The sequence below is a fragment of the Euprymna scolopes genome, chromosome 9 (assembly GCF_053919585.1).
Source record: "Euprymna scolopes isolate OS-2025 chromosome 9, ASM5391958v1, whole genome shotgun sequence".
Lineage (NCBI taxonomy): Eukaryota > Metazoa > Mollusca > Cephalopoda > Sepiida > Sepiolidae > Euprymna > Euprymna scolopes.
In genome coordinates, this window is record NC_136490.1 from 39,626,169 (window position 1) to 39,642,455 (window position 16,287).

At 33.3% G+C, this 16,287-nt stretch overlaps 1 protein-coding gene and 1 pseudogene across 3 annotated transcripts in view; one reads left to right on the plus strand and one right to left on the minus strand.

Annotated features, from left to right (window-relative positions):
- Positions 1-16,287, minus strand: part of LOC145284505 (polypeptide N-acetylgalactosaminyltransferase-like) — an 848,687-nt gene that overhangs the window by 819,246 nt on the left and 13,154 nt on the right. The gene's annotated exons all lie outside the window — the stretch shown is intronic.
- On the plus strand, positions 7,066-7,200 carry LOC145285263 (U2 spliceosomal RNA; annotated as a pseudogene).

A 16,287-nucleotide genomic window follows, 5' to 3' on the forward strand; every position in this document is an offset into this window, starting at 1 on the left:
TTATTTCATTTGACTGGTTAAATGATTTGACGTCAGGAATTCACATTGATTCTACAGGGTTAAACTTCTACCCCTTTGCCTCTGAGGAGACCCTCCTCTGACCATGTCAGCTCTTTCCGACCGACTCTGCTGACTGTTTGAACTTAACTTCCCGACTGTTGACTCTTCTAATCTGCTAATCCTAGCTCCTATTATTGAGAATTCCCTTTTTGCTATGACGTCAGATGTGTGGTTCCAAACATGACCAACTCACGTGGCTCAGCACACTTTCAACAGCAAAGAATTCTCAACTAACCTATTTTTTTTTAAATTCAGTTTTCCTAAAAGAATGAACAATTAAATTCTTTTTACAACACAAACAATATCTAACTATTTCTAAATAATAGCTAAATTCTAACATTCCAAATTCTGAATCTATTCTGAACCTTGCTTACAAGGTTCGAGTCTTGGCTTATCCTAATCTCATATTCCGCTTATCTAATGTTTTATTTATAGGAAAAGGGGACAGCCTTTTTTTGTAACAGACCCTTCGGACAACAAATACAGAAAAATTTGCAAAAAGCATTAATTCCTTCAGCCTCAACTGGGCACTCTCCTACAGGGAGGGGTAGCAAAAAAATTGTTCTTTCATAAGAATTTAGCCAAATATGCATGTGCAAAAAAAAAAAAAAAAAAAAAAAAAAAAAAATTCTTTTTTGAATTAGTTTAAATATAAAAAAAATAAAAAATGACCTAATTTCGATTTTCACGAGATTGGTATTGTTTTGAAGCTTGACCCTTCGGCGACATATCGAAAAATTGGCCAAAAACAATTATTTTTTCATCCTCAACTGGACACTTTTTTTACAGGGAGGGGGTCGCTTTTTTTGTCAATATTTTCGGAAGTCATCCCCGTCTTTTCGATTGTCTAGCCTTAATTTAAAAGCTACGTCACTTCCGGTTTGGCGATGGATGCGACAGAAAGGACATCACATTTTTTTTTTCATCCTTTGCAATATGGGTTTCAGCCTGTCTGCCTACTACCACTTTTTTTTTTGTGCTCAACACACCTCCAAACACCCGGGCAACGCCGGGCACCCAGGCTAGTATATATATATAAGTGACCTTATGTGTGTGCATCTGTGAAGAATGGTTTCTATCAAACTGCTGTAAATTTTTGGTCTACAGACTTGATATATGGACTAATCAGACCCTATGGAACAAATTCAATTTGTTTTTTTAGCTGTTCAGGTCAAAATTGAGAAATTGGAATCTGGCAAGCTTAATTCAAACTAATATGTATCCTTTATGCATGTGCAAATATACATTTATAGGTTTAAGTTGGTTAATTTGTAAAGTTTTAATAAGCATATGCCCTTAGCTTAAACGGTAGCAAAAAATGCTGAAGAACTAAAGGTTTTGGTTTCGATTCTAGCTGATGGCATCAAAGTTTTTGTTTAACTTTTGAAATGACTACTTTATATTGGGTACAACATAATAAACAATAAAGAATTGGGTCTATAATGATAAATATCATATTTAAGCATATTTCTGAAATGGGTAGATCAGCTTACCCCATAACAGATTTAAAAGATGACCATGCCTGCACGAAAGCCATCGCATGGTAATGTAATTTACAGATCGAAAGTTCTTGGAAATTCTGTTTACTGACAGACATACAGATGGGAAAAACAATTCTTTACTATCGTGGTCAGAAGAGGAGTTCTTGCTGTGAATCTTTTACAAGGAGGAACCAGAGATTGAAGCTCAGTTAATCGCATTTTATGGAAATAAAAAGAGTAGAAAGAGACTAGCAACATTTTGTGCATGAGAACAGAAGAGATCGCCTCCCGCCCCCGCTTCTACCTCACTAGATTGTGAAATCGATTTCGTACTTTGTCGAAACAAAAAAGCTCTGAGCATCACTTCACCAGATGCGGTAGCAATACTCGATGTTAGGACGTATCTGACTTTTATATTAGGTAAATGACTGCATTAAGAATCATACAGGATTGAAATATGTGCACGGGACACGTGTATATTTTTGCAGTTTTTTTTTTTTAAGTGTGTGTATGTGTGGAAAATATGAGTTTGAGGTTTTTTTGTCGAAACAAAAAAGTAGGGCAACTAAAAACGTTATAGAAAAATAGAATTCTGCATTATATGACCCTGAAGGGTTGGACATGTAAAACAAAACCAGACTGAATCCTGTTGGGGTAAGGTAGCCAAATTGTTTAAATAGTCAGCAATGACACATTATTTAGGATAAAAAGTAGATACCTGATAGCATGCATTGTTGTGGCAGTTTTTATTCGTGCAGGATATCTAAGGAGTGGCTTATAAATGGGGACCTTTCAAAAGCAAAGAAAAAATATTACAAAAGGGGTGGATAATTATGTTCTATATCCATTAAGACGTTCTTTTGGCAATAGAAATCTAGAACATTTTGATCAATTGGGTCAAATTATACAGAAGAAAAAGTTTATTTTTTATTTCAATAACCAATATTTTGGAAATTAAATATTCTCTTGGGCCTTGATATTTTTGATTGTTACTTCTGTCAGGAAGGTTACGTTTTCAGTTGAGTTTTTTTTTTTTTTTTTTATTGGATGGGGAGAGGGGGAGGTCATCGCTTATCAAAGCCAAAAGGGTTAATCATGATCAGGTGGATGGTGAAAACCATTTTTTTTTCAGTAGTTGCGCAAATGTGTAGTCTTTCTTTATTTAAAAAGACAGCTCAACAGGAACTAATTCATGTTAGACTTGAAAACCGCTATGTTATAACTAACTGAGAAGCAGCTCAGCGATATTGTGGAATTTACGCTTGTTCATTGTAGAGATTTACTACATAACCCATATTGTAGCAAATGAGGTCTTGCATCCTATGTGAACTTGACAAGTTCGGTCATCATTTAAATCACAAGACTAGAAAGTGAACCATTGATTTACTTTCGGCAGCCTTGTAATTCTCACTTCCTTTATCTTATCTTTTAGTTCTCACATTCCACGAGCGAGGTTTCTGACAAAGGGGAAAGAATTACTGTTTTCTGGTCTGGAATCTATCCATCTAACATTTATCGTTGGCTAGTTTCTAGCTTTGAAGTATTTTTTTTGTTTTTTTAGCTCCTTACATCAAGTGGCCTCATGCCTTGTTTGGTACCATTTAAAAATGAATTATTAAAAATTAATTAAATTTCAACTTTCGATTTTCCGAAGTTTGACGTATTGATCTAATGCAATTTGATAACGGTAACCACCTTGCACAATTTCCATCTGACCCAATAAATAATTTGAGTAAGCACGGCTTCTATAGCATAACTTTGGAAATACTTCATACAATATGGAGAAGTAAGGCCCAGATAAAACTTTTACCCATCGTTACGTTGTCAAGTAGAAATATGCAGCCTCACGACTGATTTATGTTCTTGTTTTTTATACGTTTAGTGTACCACGGTGGGTGGAGATGTTCAAAATAACGTAAAAAACGGTATTTTCCATGTAAGGTTAGTTTAAGCAAGATGGAATTTTTCACTTATTAAGTTAGAGACGCAGCTAGGTGTTAGGATACGTGATAAAAAGGAACTTAGTCACCACTTATCAAGGTCAAAAACCACTAGAGAATAAAGGTCAATGAAATAGTAGGATCGTCAGCCAAAACGGATCAATGCAATAAACCAAGTTTGATTATTTATGGCAAGTACTTGTTGACATTGGATTTGAAGACTATGTTGTAGTTTGCAGGGGAGCAGTTCTGCAGTAATGTGTTCTACATACGAAAGAACTTGCGAAATAAAAGTTCTGCATATGGAAAGCTGTACTGATGTCAGATATGAAGAGTTCTATCATTTATCTAAATCATTTGTTTTGGAGTTTTTTTTAATTTTAATTTATTTTTACACTCAGATTTTAGAGTATTTATATAAAAAAAAATAATTAAAAAAAAAAAAAAAGAGGAACTGTGTTGGGAGTTTGTTTAGGAGTTCATTGCAGGAAGGTATACTGTAATATACTTAAGACACAGGAAGCAGAATCAAATTTGAAATGAAAAAAAAAATTTAAGAGGGAGGAAAAGAAAAGTTTATATTATCGTTTTTTGTTTTGCTGTTTTGGGGTTGTTTTTTTAATTACTAGGGGCGCTTTCCAAAAGGAGGCAATTCTATTCACTTAACTAAAAGATTTTTTTATTATTAAACTTTTAAAGATTTATTTTTTTACTATGCAAGAATCTTTCAGGGCGTTTTTTTTTTTTTTTTTCTCTCTCCATTCAAAGATTCGGGTATTTATAAAAAGAAAAATATTAATGCTTGCAGTTGATAAGGCGTTTACTGCAAGAATATATATAACAGCAGCGACACTTTGCAGTTTGAGATTCTGAATATCTTTGGCTTGTAAACTCCATGTTCATTGGTGCTAGCAATCAACTTCTCTTCTGGCTTGCCCAATCAGACGCCATCTCCAAGGCGAGCTGAGCACGTGACCAAGTTCATAGAAAGGTGAAACTACAGTAACTCTCCTTCCTTTCCGTCTGTTGACTATACACTGTTGTTCAGAGTTTGAACCTACAAACCATGTCATACAAAAAAAAAAATAAAATAAACCCAAAAAGACACAAAAAAAAATAACACGCTATCAACTTACCCACAGTAGAATTTTCATGGCTCATTCTATCATTTTTTAGCAACGACATGGAAAATGGCCTTACCGATGATAGCTAAATTTAAATAATGGTTTCGATTATCGGTAATCATTGGGGGTATTCCAAGACAAAACTTAAGATCACTCCCAGACTTATACACTTAAGTTCTAGAAATTTAGAAGAAAATCTATTCAGCCATTTCGGAGTCTATAAGGAATGAACACAGAGACAAAGTTACATTCATATAATTGCAGAGATTCGACTCAACACTTAATTTACATAATCACTCGTCTCACTCATACGGTTCTAGGTTCACGCCTGTATGCAGCCACCATTTTCTTGCAGCAGACGCATGCTAATCATGGCCGTTTATCCCTCGGTTTCTCCACACCATCACCACACTAATACACTGCTTTTTTTCTTTTTTTTTAAAAAAAAACAATGCTTGCATGTGTAATACCCTCCAATAAACGGTAAATTTAGACCGGGAAAACAGAAAAATCAGAAAGAGAAAAAACAAGACCTGATTAAAACATGTGACAGCTTTCACGAGAATCACCTTAATCACTGAACTAACAAATCTAGCAGTTGGTGAAGGCTGAATTTGCTAGCTTTGCAAAAAATCTGCTAATGTTATCTTCAATGTAAATCATAATCTCCTTGAATTTGCATCAAGCTGTGAACACAATCACAGATTATATAGTTAACATTGTAGAAAATTCTCTTCTACAAGATTGCAAGATAGAGTCCTTACTTTTTCAAATTTGTTTTAGATGAGGATCGATTACTAAGATTATTCAGACAATTGTTCTCGATAATTATCTCGTTTCCATAGAAGGATGATGTGACACAAGGGTTGGAAAATGGGATTCGAAGATCCAGTGTGCTAGAAGAGCACTGTGGCCTACAAAACAAAAATGCTTTGGTAGCCCCATCGACATTCCGCAGTAGGGGCGCCTCAGATGATTAGCAATAAACTAACCTCTTTCTCAGGAGAAAGTGAAGCCTGGAGGTGTGGATCTCTTAGAACTGCACAGAACCAAAGCCATACCTCAATCAACAAGGAACAAGACGTCTCAACAATAGCCTATACTTTGGTGGTTTTGGTGCCAAGGGAAAACATTGTTTTTATCTAGGAGGTTTTTCTTACAATGCTTCAACTGATATTATCTCTGACCATTTTCAGGCACGTCTTGTGAAATGTACGAATCTGTACAGAATTTTGAATGGACCCCTTTAATCTACAAGGGGTAGCTTGCTTTTGTTCCATCTTTTATAACTAGATAAAAGCCTTAAGGAATTCGTAATTATATTTTTAATATCACCCATACTGAGAATTGAACCTTTAACCTGGAACTGATTATTACTTAACACTTTTTTGTACCACAGGTATTTCCGCATGGATACATTGGTTATGCATGATACATAAAGGTGATGCCAATCTTGTTCACTTTTTACTATATTAGAAAATTAAAAATGTTATTTTTCTATAAAATAGATTACATGTTGATCAATATGCAAAAAAGCAACAGAAATTTTTGCTCAGAAATGAAACTGCTTTATCATCATTCAATAAAATTGCCACTTAACCATATATTCAAACATGGTAGTGTTTGAATATATGGTTAAGTGGCAATTTTAGTCACTGGAACTGCTTTAAAGCTTCACCACTCGCTCATTTTTCAACCAAATTTCAAACAGTTATTACAGTTTATAGATCCCCTCAGCTATATTGTGAAAAGAAAATAAAAGAAAAAAAGTTTAATTTTCGTTCAGTAAAACTAAAGTTATGATGAATTTACTGGTGTTCAAAATCGTAAAAAAACGTAAGGTGAGCGACGTTTTTTTATGACTGGTTTCCATAGTAACCACGTCGCTTCAGCGACTACTGTTGCTACCAATTCACCGCTCTCACGAAACGAGAAGTAACAAGTGAAATGGAGAATGAAAGAGATAATTGGGGGGCGGGGGGTTATTTACTGGGAGTCTGGAAAAAAAATCACGGATTACAATAGAAAAATGCGAGCATGAAAAGTAATATGGTTAAGCTTAAACATAGAAAAGTAAAGGACTAGTTGTTAAAACTGGAAAAGAAAAGAACAATATTTTAGTAAAAAGTATAAATTTATAACTTAAAATATTGCAGCATTAAGAATTATTTTTTTAATTCAATTTATAACATATAATCAATTCTTAATGCTGCAATAGTTTAAGTTCTAAATTTATTATGCTTTTTACTAGAATATCTTGTCCTTTTCATTTCAAGCAAAAACCATATGTGGGGGCAACTCCACATATAAGACCTTGGTCAATGTAGGGGCAACCCTTCATACCAATTGTCACTATCCAGCTCCCCTACTCCCCGGGGAGTTGGTCCCCATTTCCTCTTTACTCCTCACATTAAAAATCGGCCTTGTGCCTAATTTGTTCGGTGGGGGAGCAAATAAATACTCTTTTCTTGGCCTTTTGGCCAAGATCAAAGTGTAGTATCTGTTCTTACTACATGCTGTACTTGTTTGTAACTTTGCGATATAAAGTGAGTGTTAACTTTTCTGTATTAATTTAATGTAAAATGATCACCACTTTACAACCAGTCAGTCTCAAAGCCATTAAAGTCATTCTCCAGATCATTCAAGTTGTTTTTGAAGAATTCCAGTTATTTTTTAAGCATTCAAGTCATTCCTAAGGTCATTCAATTCAGCCTTAAGTTCATTAAAATCATTCTAAGTCATTTACTTTTTATTTATTTAAGTCATTTCAGCCCATTTTTAGGCCATTTTAGTTTATCTTTAAGAATTTCATGTCAATCCTACATTCATGCATTACACGAGAGCACGCGACTAATGGCTATCGGTCTTGTCCTTTTCAATCACGGCTTTTAATGTTTTTTGATTTTTGGGGGCTGTTCAAGTTTTTTTTTTTTAGGAGGAGGGGGGTGCTAGAAGGTGGTCACTGCTTATCAAGACTCAAAGACCACTCGAGGATAGGGGTCAATGAATATCAGGTGGATTAGGAGACGTAATAGTTAGGGTCTAATTATTTAAGAGGACGGCTCAACAAGAAATTATATAATTATTAGGTTGGTGGAAAAATAATGTCCGTTTTTATATACAGTTGAACGTCAAAAACATTTTTGCACCAACCTAATATTAGACTTGAAAAATGAGCATGTTATAATCAGCTGGGAAGAAGCCCCACATTATTTTGTTCCCCAAAGACATTTTTAAGAAAGAAAATGCGTCCACAGGAGCAGCATACTCTTATTTCATCAGCCATGATCGGGTAGATGTTTTAATTCCCAATTACATCCTTAGCATTGTCCACACCGAGGAGTGGATCTTCATCCTCCATAAGAGTTATTTTGAACAGGATTTTATTCAGTACTTTATCCGACAAGATACACTTGAAGGTCAGCTGTTATATTAACTGAAGCGTGATGAGAATAACACTCAAGATGAGAACAGTAATCTAAACAATGTAAATAATGCTAATGTGTTGATTTGGTTGTTCCACATTGAAAAATCCATCTGATCATGGATCTGTCATCATATTGCAATCAGGCAAGAGAGGACTAGATGAGAGCTCAACATATACAACTAGCCGGGGGGGGGGCGGTTTGTAAAATACGCTTAAATATATTTTAATTTGTTCAGATTTCGTATCATAGAATTGTGATTTCAAAAGTAAAAGAGTATATCAGCTTGAATTGAAACTGAAAGCAAAACTGTAGCATTCAAAGCTGGTGACGTTACCACAGCATCAACATGGCACGCATATGAATGGTTAAAAATAAACTAAGATGAATGCAAAAAAATGTATAATGATCTTTTTTAATTTTGACCCATTTTTGCTCCACTTTAAAAACTATTTTAACCGGCTAAAAGAACCATAAAAGAACGGTCCGTAAAAAATCCAATCATTTTAGGCCCCTAGCGCCGCTCTGCGACTTTTAGTTTTGGAATTTGAAAATATGGAGACAGACAGACAGACATATAGCCTTTTATATATTAGATTACACTCATCCAGTGAGGATAACATCCAAGATGATAACAGCAGTCTGGATAAGTCAAATACAAAGTTAGAATCGTTATAAATTTGTTATTTGTGAGTGTGTACATAATCCTATGATCTGATCCTACATAACAACCAGGTTTCCAATAAGCAGCATCCCAACTTGGCACATTTCCCATCAAATTCAAAAACAATATAATCCCATGGATTAGAATCTTCCTTAAAAAAAAAATAAGAAATAAAAAAAAAAAATAAGAAATAAAAAAAAAAAATAAGAAATAAAAAAAAAAATAAGAAATAAAAAAAAAAAGAAATAAAAAAAAAAAAGAAATAAAAAAAAAAAGAAATAAAAAAAAATAAGAAATAAAAAAAAAAGAAATAAAAAAAAAATAAAAAAAAAATAAAAAAAAATAAGAAATAAAAAAAAAATAAGAAATAAAAAAAAATAAGAAATAAAAAAAAATAAGAAATAAAAAAAAATAAGAAATAAAAAAAAAATAATAAAAAAAAAATAATAAAAAAAAAAGAAAAAAAAAATAAGAAAAAAAAAAAAGAAAAAAAAAAAAAGAAATAAAAAAAAAAAGAAATAAAAAAAAAAGAAATAAAAAAAAGAAATAAAAAAAATAAGAAATAAAAAAAATAAGAAATAAAAAAAATAAGAAATAAAAAAAAAGAAATAAAAAAAGAAATAAAAAAAATAAAAAAAGAAATAAAAAAAAGAAATAAAAAAAAAGAAATAAAAAAAAAGAAATAAAAAAAAAGAAAAAAAAAAAAAGAAATAAAAAAAGAAAAAAAAAAAAAGAAATAAAAAAAGAAAATAAATAAAAAAAAAAAAATTAAAAAAAATTAAAAATAAAAAAAAAATTAAAAATAAAAAACAAAGAAATTAAAAAAAAAATGCCCAGCAAAACTGAACTTCACGCACGCATAAGTCATTTTTATATGTAAAAATCGGCATCAAAATCAGTTACACAGCAATTGATTTAATCAATGCTAAACTTCCAAAAATGTTATCTATAACAATAAAATGTGTTGTGTATATATATATATATATATATATATATATATATAGTCATCTACAGACAGTGCTGTTTACAGCTCATCAGTACGGCTAGACAAGCAAGTACTTCAAGCCAGGATTGAAACCTGACCGCCGAGCTGACAGTCTACGCCTCTACCCCTGTGCTATAATTCAGCACCTGCTGACTAAGCAAAATCTAGATATCAACAACGTTTATATATACAGAGGTGGTTATCAAGGCTAAAAGGCCACTCGAGGGTAAGGGTTAATGAATATCAGGTGGATGAGACAACATTGTGATGATCGGTAATAATTAAACCCTTATTAATGAAACCATTATTTAGGAGGACGGCTTAAGAAATTATTTACATTAGACTTGAAAACGACCGTGTTATAGTCAGCTGGGAAGAAGCCCCCATGCTATTTTGTTCCAGACGGACAGTTCTAGCAAAAACTTTGCTCATGGAATTTTCATTTCGTCTACAATGGTAGTATATATATATATATATATATAATGTTAATAAAAATCATGATTGTAGACAGATTTTTTTTTTTTTTTTTAGTTATTGCAATGAAACTCGACAATATATATGCTCTGAAGGTGGAACTACATCTCCATTGAGCTTATTACTTGTAACAATTTGGACTATATTATAAAGGAATCTAAACGGTTACATATTAGGGACCCTACATGAGTAGCGATTATGTATAAATTTTTACAAGATCCACATTTAGTGCATGTCAGGATAACCTTTATGTGTAAATAGAATCGTTCCTAGAGACAAGCAACACAAATTTAAGGTAGGAGAACGTCGTAGACAAAACAGGAGTTGAATGATGATGAATGAAGTCACATTTCAAAGAAATGTAATGTGTTCAGATCAGTCCCATGGTGAAAGCTATACGAACGAGTCATGGCCAATAATGTAAGAAACTTGAACTTAAGGCAAATGTTATTTTGATGTCTGTCCGTCTGCGTCACTCATTTTAGTAAGTTAGAAATTTAAGTTTAAGAAGTAGATTAGTTAACATTAGTCTCTCTCTCTCAAGCCCAGTCTCTCTAAATAAAACTTTGAAGAAAATTGAATGTCTCCGTGTCATCTTTCTGCATGAAAAACGAAAATCAGCGACAAAAATAGCATAGCATAGCATAGCATAGTTGGTCAGTAGTGAAGAGGAAAACAGGTAATTCACATTTTACATTTATAACGGACATTTAAGCTTGTCTCTAACCATTAAAGTAGTAGAAAAAGATTAAACAAATTAAACACGAAAACCATGTACAAAAGAGGGCAAAAAACTTGTACATAGACTATTTTATCATTGAAAATGTTACAATACAAAAATATATTTTTTATAATTACTGCTTTACTGAGAAGCGACACTCATTGTTGCTCATTTTTCAAAATGTTAGGTTTTATTGTAATACCACCCTGGGCGGATCCTCGTCATTCACATGAGTAAGAAACTGTGCACTAACCCTGTCCCGATGGCTACACTTAACCGTCTAGTGACAGACCCTTCAAGTGTAACAAGACCTTCACTGGAAAATACTGCTCAGAACACAAAACGTGCATGATCCTAAGTCATGTGACAACACTGTTTACTTCAGTTAGCTGTCCGTCACTGACTTTGTGCGGAGTTCTTTTCACAATGGCTTAGTTTGTGTCTTCACCGTCTGGACATCAGGGTAAATCTGAAGTCAACTGCACCTTCAATTCGACAGGCAATCAACAAATAAAGAAAAACCAGTGGTCATTTTTCTTATAAACAAAAAATTATTTACTGAAAGTTACAAAACTGATTGTTCATAAGTTGTGACTAAATACAAATTTTCTGGGACTGGTGGCTTCCATTAGTACATTCAGGCTTGTCTCTTCAGCGTAGATTCAGGGGCTTAGAATAGAGTGAGACTTAAGTCAGTGGTTTCTCTTGAACTAGTGTGAAAGCCCCATGCAGTTTGCAGAGTTTGTCCTCAACACTATTTTTGCCTTTTATTACATTGAGAATCAGGTGGGCTAACTCCCCCCCCTCCAATTCCCAGAATTTTAATTCTCAGAAAACAAATCTTAGACAGTTTTTGAAATTCTCAAGCTCTATAAAAAAAAAAAATTTTTTTTTAAATTGGCTTCACACTCCATTGGGTCTACCTTTCAACATCACTCACATGAGAGGGTCCATCCTTCATTTGCATAACAAAGATTTTTTTTATTCAAGTGCCATTTCGTCTGAGTAAGAAAATAAATATTTTGTATCTTTTGAGGGTGATCAAATTCAGGACAATTAATATACACTTAACTTTGTATCCACCATCTTGTTTTTTACTTATCCAAAGAAACTCATAGCATCCAACCTACATTTCGAGTGAGCCAATAATTTTTGGCCCAGAATTTAGCTAACTGCTTTTCTTCACAGGGGTGGTCTACTCAGATGAACTTGTCAAATCGCCAAAAAGCGCCATTTGACATTTTTTTTTTAGAATATCTTTATATTGGACGTTTTCAGCTAGTGTTCTTTTTTAATAACCGTTTATGTCAACAGAAATTATCATGAAAGGAGACAGATTTTTTCTTTATCAATATCCACAAAAAAGTGTGTGTATGCATTAAACTAAATCATAACAACCTTTCCTAAAAAATGCTCCTTATTTCCATCATCATCAATAATACTCTCATATCGCGTACAATTGTTTAAAATGAGGAACAATACAAATGTCTGTTCCTTGTAAAGCGGTAATTATAAGAAATATTTATAGCTCTATTAAAGCACTATTGAGCTATCTAAAGAAAACTTTATGCTATTTCTTTATATGTAAATACTATTCCAAGCAGTAAACTTATAGAAACATGCATATATTTTTATATATTCTTAAGAAAATATATGCATACAAGTGTACAGCTTCTGTCAAACATAAGAAATGCTTTAATAGTTTTCACACAATCGCTTTCTCTCTCTCTATATCTATATATATATAATCCAAGGTGGAGTGGTCAAAAAAAGGGATAAAAACGTGCTCAATACTGAAGTAGAGCTAAATGTTATCTTATTTTTTTTTTACCTTTAGTGAATACAGGTTTGATACAGAATGTGATGAAGCAGGTCGGACGATCTGTGTCCGCCGAAATAAATTGTAAAGCTCCGTGTTCACTAAAGGTAAAAAATAAATAAATAAATAAATATATATATATATATATATATATATATATATATATATAAGTGACCTTGTCTTTGTGCAGAATGGTGTCTACCGAACTACTGCTAATTTTTTGATATATGGTAATGAGATTTGATTATAATAAATATGAAATCTGCCTAAATTAAAATATCACATATAAATGTATTTATGACTGGGCAACGCCAGGCGGTCTGTTAGAATTCATATAAAATATATATTGTTGCCGATGAAGTAAAAAAAATAAATAAATAAAATGTTTCAATTTAAAAAATTAAAAACTGTATAACAAAAATAAAAGGAAACTTCTCATTATGGGTACAGAGTAAAGGGGGTGTCAGACTTGCTACTTGCATTCTCTATTCCACTAAACACTTGAAATGGTTTTGCTCGATAGGTTTTCTGTTTTTTTTTTGCTTTTTTTTAAATTTTCTAAATTTTGTATGATGTGTATATATATCTGTAAAAATGAACGTTTGTGTGTGTCTGTGTACATTTCCCTATGCAATAACTCAATTTAAGTCTACAGACTCGAAATTTGATATACAGGGTACTGAAATTCGGGAAAATCTATGTGATCGGTTTTCGGCCAGAAATTTGACTGTTAAGGGTTCAAAGTTCGATTTGACCTTTGAGAACTCTACCAAACTCCTCAAACAATTTTGGATTTAAAACTTGAAATTTTAGATATAGGTTCCTTGGACATAGACATAACTTAATAACTTGATTTGAGCCCAAAACAATAAATTTTAAGGGGTTATAATAGAGGTCAAAGTTTTAAAAAATTGACCGTTTTTTTTTTTTTTTTTTTTTTTGCTCAACATACACCTCCAAACACCCGGGCAACGCCGGGCTGAAATGCTAGTATATACAAATAAATACACATTGGTTTTTATTATATTCTATTTACTTACCAACAAATAAGACAAGCATGCTTCAATTACTAAACGGAGTGATAAAAATTTACACAGAAGATAACAGTTGCCTCAAAATGCTAGGTTATTGCTACATTTAGTGCGTCTCTTGGAAGTCTATTCCAAGGTTCAGTGATCCGAATTGAGAAAGCGTCTCTCCTCTGGTTCAATCGAAATCGTTAACGAAATTTTTCCTTGTGGTGACCATGTTGACCTTTTTCTGATGCAAGAGTGAATAATACACACCTGGGTATATTGTAATGACCGTTGAGGAGATTGTAGACCGAAATAAGATCGAATAATCATTGGCACTCAAGGGAGAAAAAAAAGAAAGATTTTTGAGTCGGCTTTCAAAAGGGCAGATCAGATAGACCCTGCACTATTTAAGTAGCCAATCTTTGAATTCTCCTTAAAGAGAAATCAAACGTTATTTTGTATCAAATACATGTTTTTTTTTTTTCCACTAAACCTATTTAGTGTTCAATATGAAAAGATGTTCTCCCACCCCACCATAATTCTATTGTTTATTTTGTTTAAGGAGGTTGCAGTTTGCACAAAGTTAGGTGGATGTCACAAATATTGGATGTCCGGATCAACAGCACGTTTCATCAAAACTTCCATCTGCAAATTATTCACGATCTGATATTTTAGCTGTGGACATCTTATAGGCACAAGCATGGTTATTTATAAGTTCAGTGTCGACTTATTCTCCATTCTATGCAACTCTCAGTCACCCTTCCATTTTAAAATTCTTGAAACCAGTTATATCAAGTTTTTAGACTTTCTCTTTGTAAGTAAAAGAAAACCTTTAAGGACTTAATTGTGTGTGTATGTTTTTTTTTTTTTTGTACAAGCAATTTAAAATTGCCGTAGACTCTTGAAAATTCAGTATGTTATTGTTATATATCTTATGAGATGATCGACTAATTTTTATGATTTCAGGTTCAAATGAGCAGCTACAGCAGGAATTGGAATACAGTCTACTAAAGCCCGATTGTTTCAGCTGGTGAATTTCAAAAATGCAATCTGGACATGAGGGCACTTAAGAACGATATGCAATGAAATTCTGTTTTAAACTTAAAAAAAAAAAATGCTACAGAAACCTATGGAATGCTTCAGACTGATTTTGGACCATCTTGCATGAATTAAACATCAGTTTTTGAGTGGCATAAGAGATTCAAGGAAGGCAGGAGTTTATGAGGGATGATTAGGTGTGGAGGAGTAAGGAAGTCAGAACACCAGAGTTTATTGGCCAAATAAAGAATTTCAGGGATAAAGACCGTCGTGTCTATATAAAGACAATAAGTGCACAGTTTGATGTCGGTTTGGGAACTGTACACACAATTATTCACGTGAAACTGAAGATATGAAAGATTTACATGAATGCACCAGTCCATCCTTGTCACAGACTATTTAACCAAGATAGCCATGAAGACAGTTCTACACTCTCTATAGCCCAGACCTTGCTCTCTGTGACTTTTGGCTATTCCCTAAGTTCAAGGAAAACCTTAGAAGCTGTTATGAAACAATTGAGATGAAAGAGGCTGTGACGAGGGTTACTTACATACTCACACAAGAGGACTTGTTGGAACGATACAACAAGTGAATTGCAGCCGAAGGAGAATACTTCAAAGGGGACTAGATTTTTATGTGTATACTATCAATAAAAGTGCCCAAACGAAAAAAGTCTGGAAAGTTATTGAAGGCACCTCATATATTCCCTGGCTTTTTTATCCACCGCTATATTTTCTAGCCATCAGTTTTTTTTTTAATTCTTTTTATTTTATTTATTTTTTTTTTTTTTTAAATCAATTTCCTAAACTCCATATAGCTCTGTTGGGCGGGGTCTGAAACTGGATGTATCAGATATGGAGCAGAGGCCTGAACACCATACTCTAACATGATGAGGGAGACAAACTGGGGGAAAAATATTTAAAGGGTTAGTTTATAGAGCATCAAATATGAAATTGAAGAGGATATTTTATCTGTAGCATCCAATTTAAAACACTCAATGAAAATTATAATGGAAAGTCTAAAAAAATGGTGGCATCTACTGTGGCTGGCACCATACTGAAGAGTTGTTAAAGGTACAGAAGAACAGAAGAGGAAGAGCAGAGAACACTAAGGCCTTGTGATGAGACTTTTCTACCTAAATTCCTAGGAATACCAAAAGCCGTTGCCAGCGAATGATCAAAGGTAAGTGGCTGTTGTAATAATGTGATGTCATCTGTGATGATTATCAAAAGTGGTAGAGAGCACTGGAAATCTGAGTAGACTTGTCACTCAGACTCCAGGGAACACCACATATGCCAGTGAGTGATCATGATGTGTGAGAACTCCAAGTGAGTGAATAAAAGATTAATTTTTTACAGTGCTCAGGTGCACTAAAACACATCAAGTGTGCATGCATAGTACATAAAATAATGGTTCTAGATATGACCTTAAACTATATCCACTGGTGAGGCCCCAGTTTGCGGGCTTTGGGGAGTGTGGAGCCACCCTTTAATTACCATTGCTCCCAGGTCCACTCTGACCCGGAGTGGTAGTACTTGTT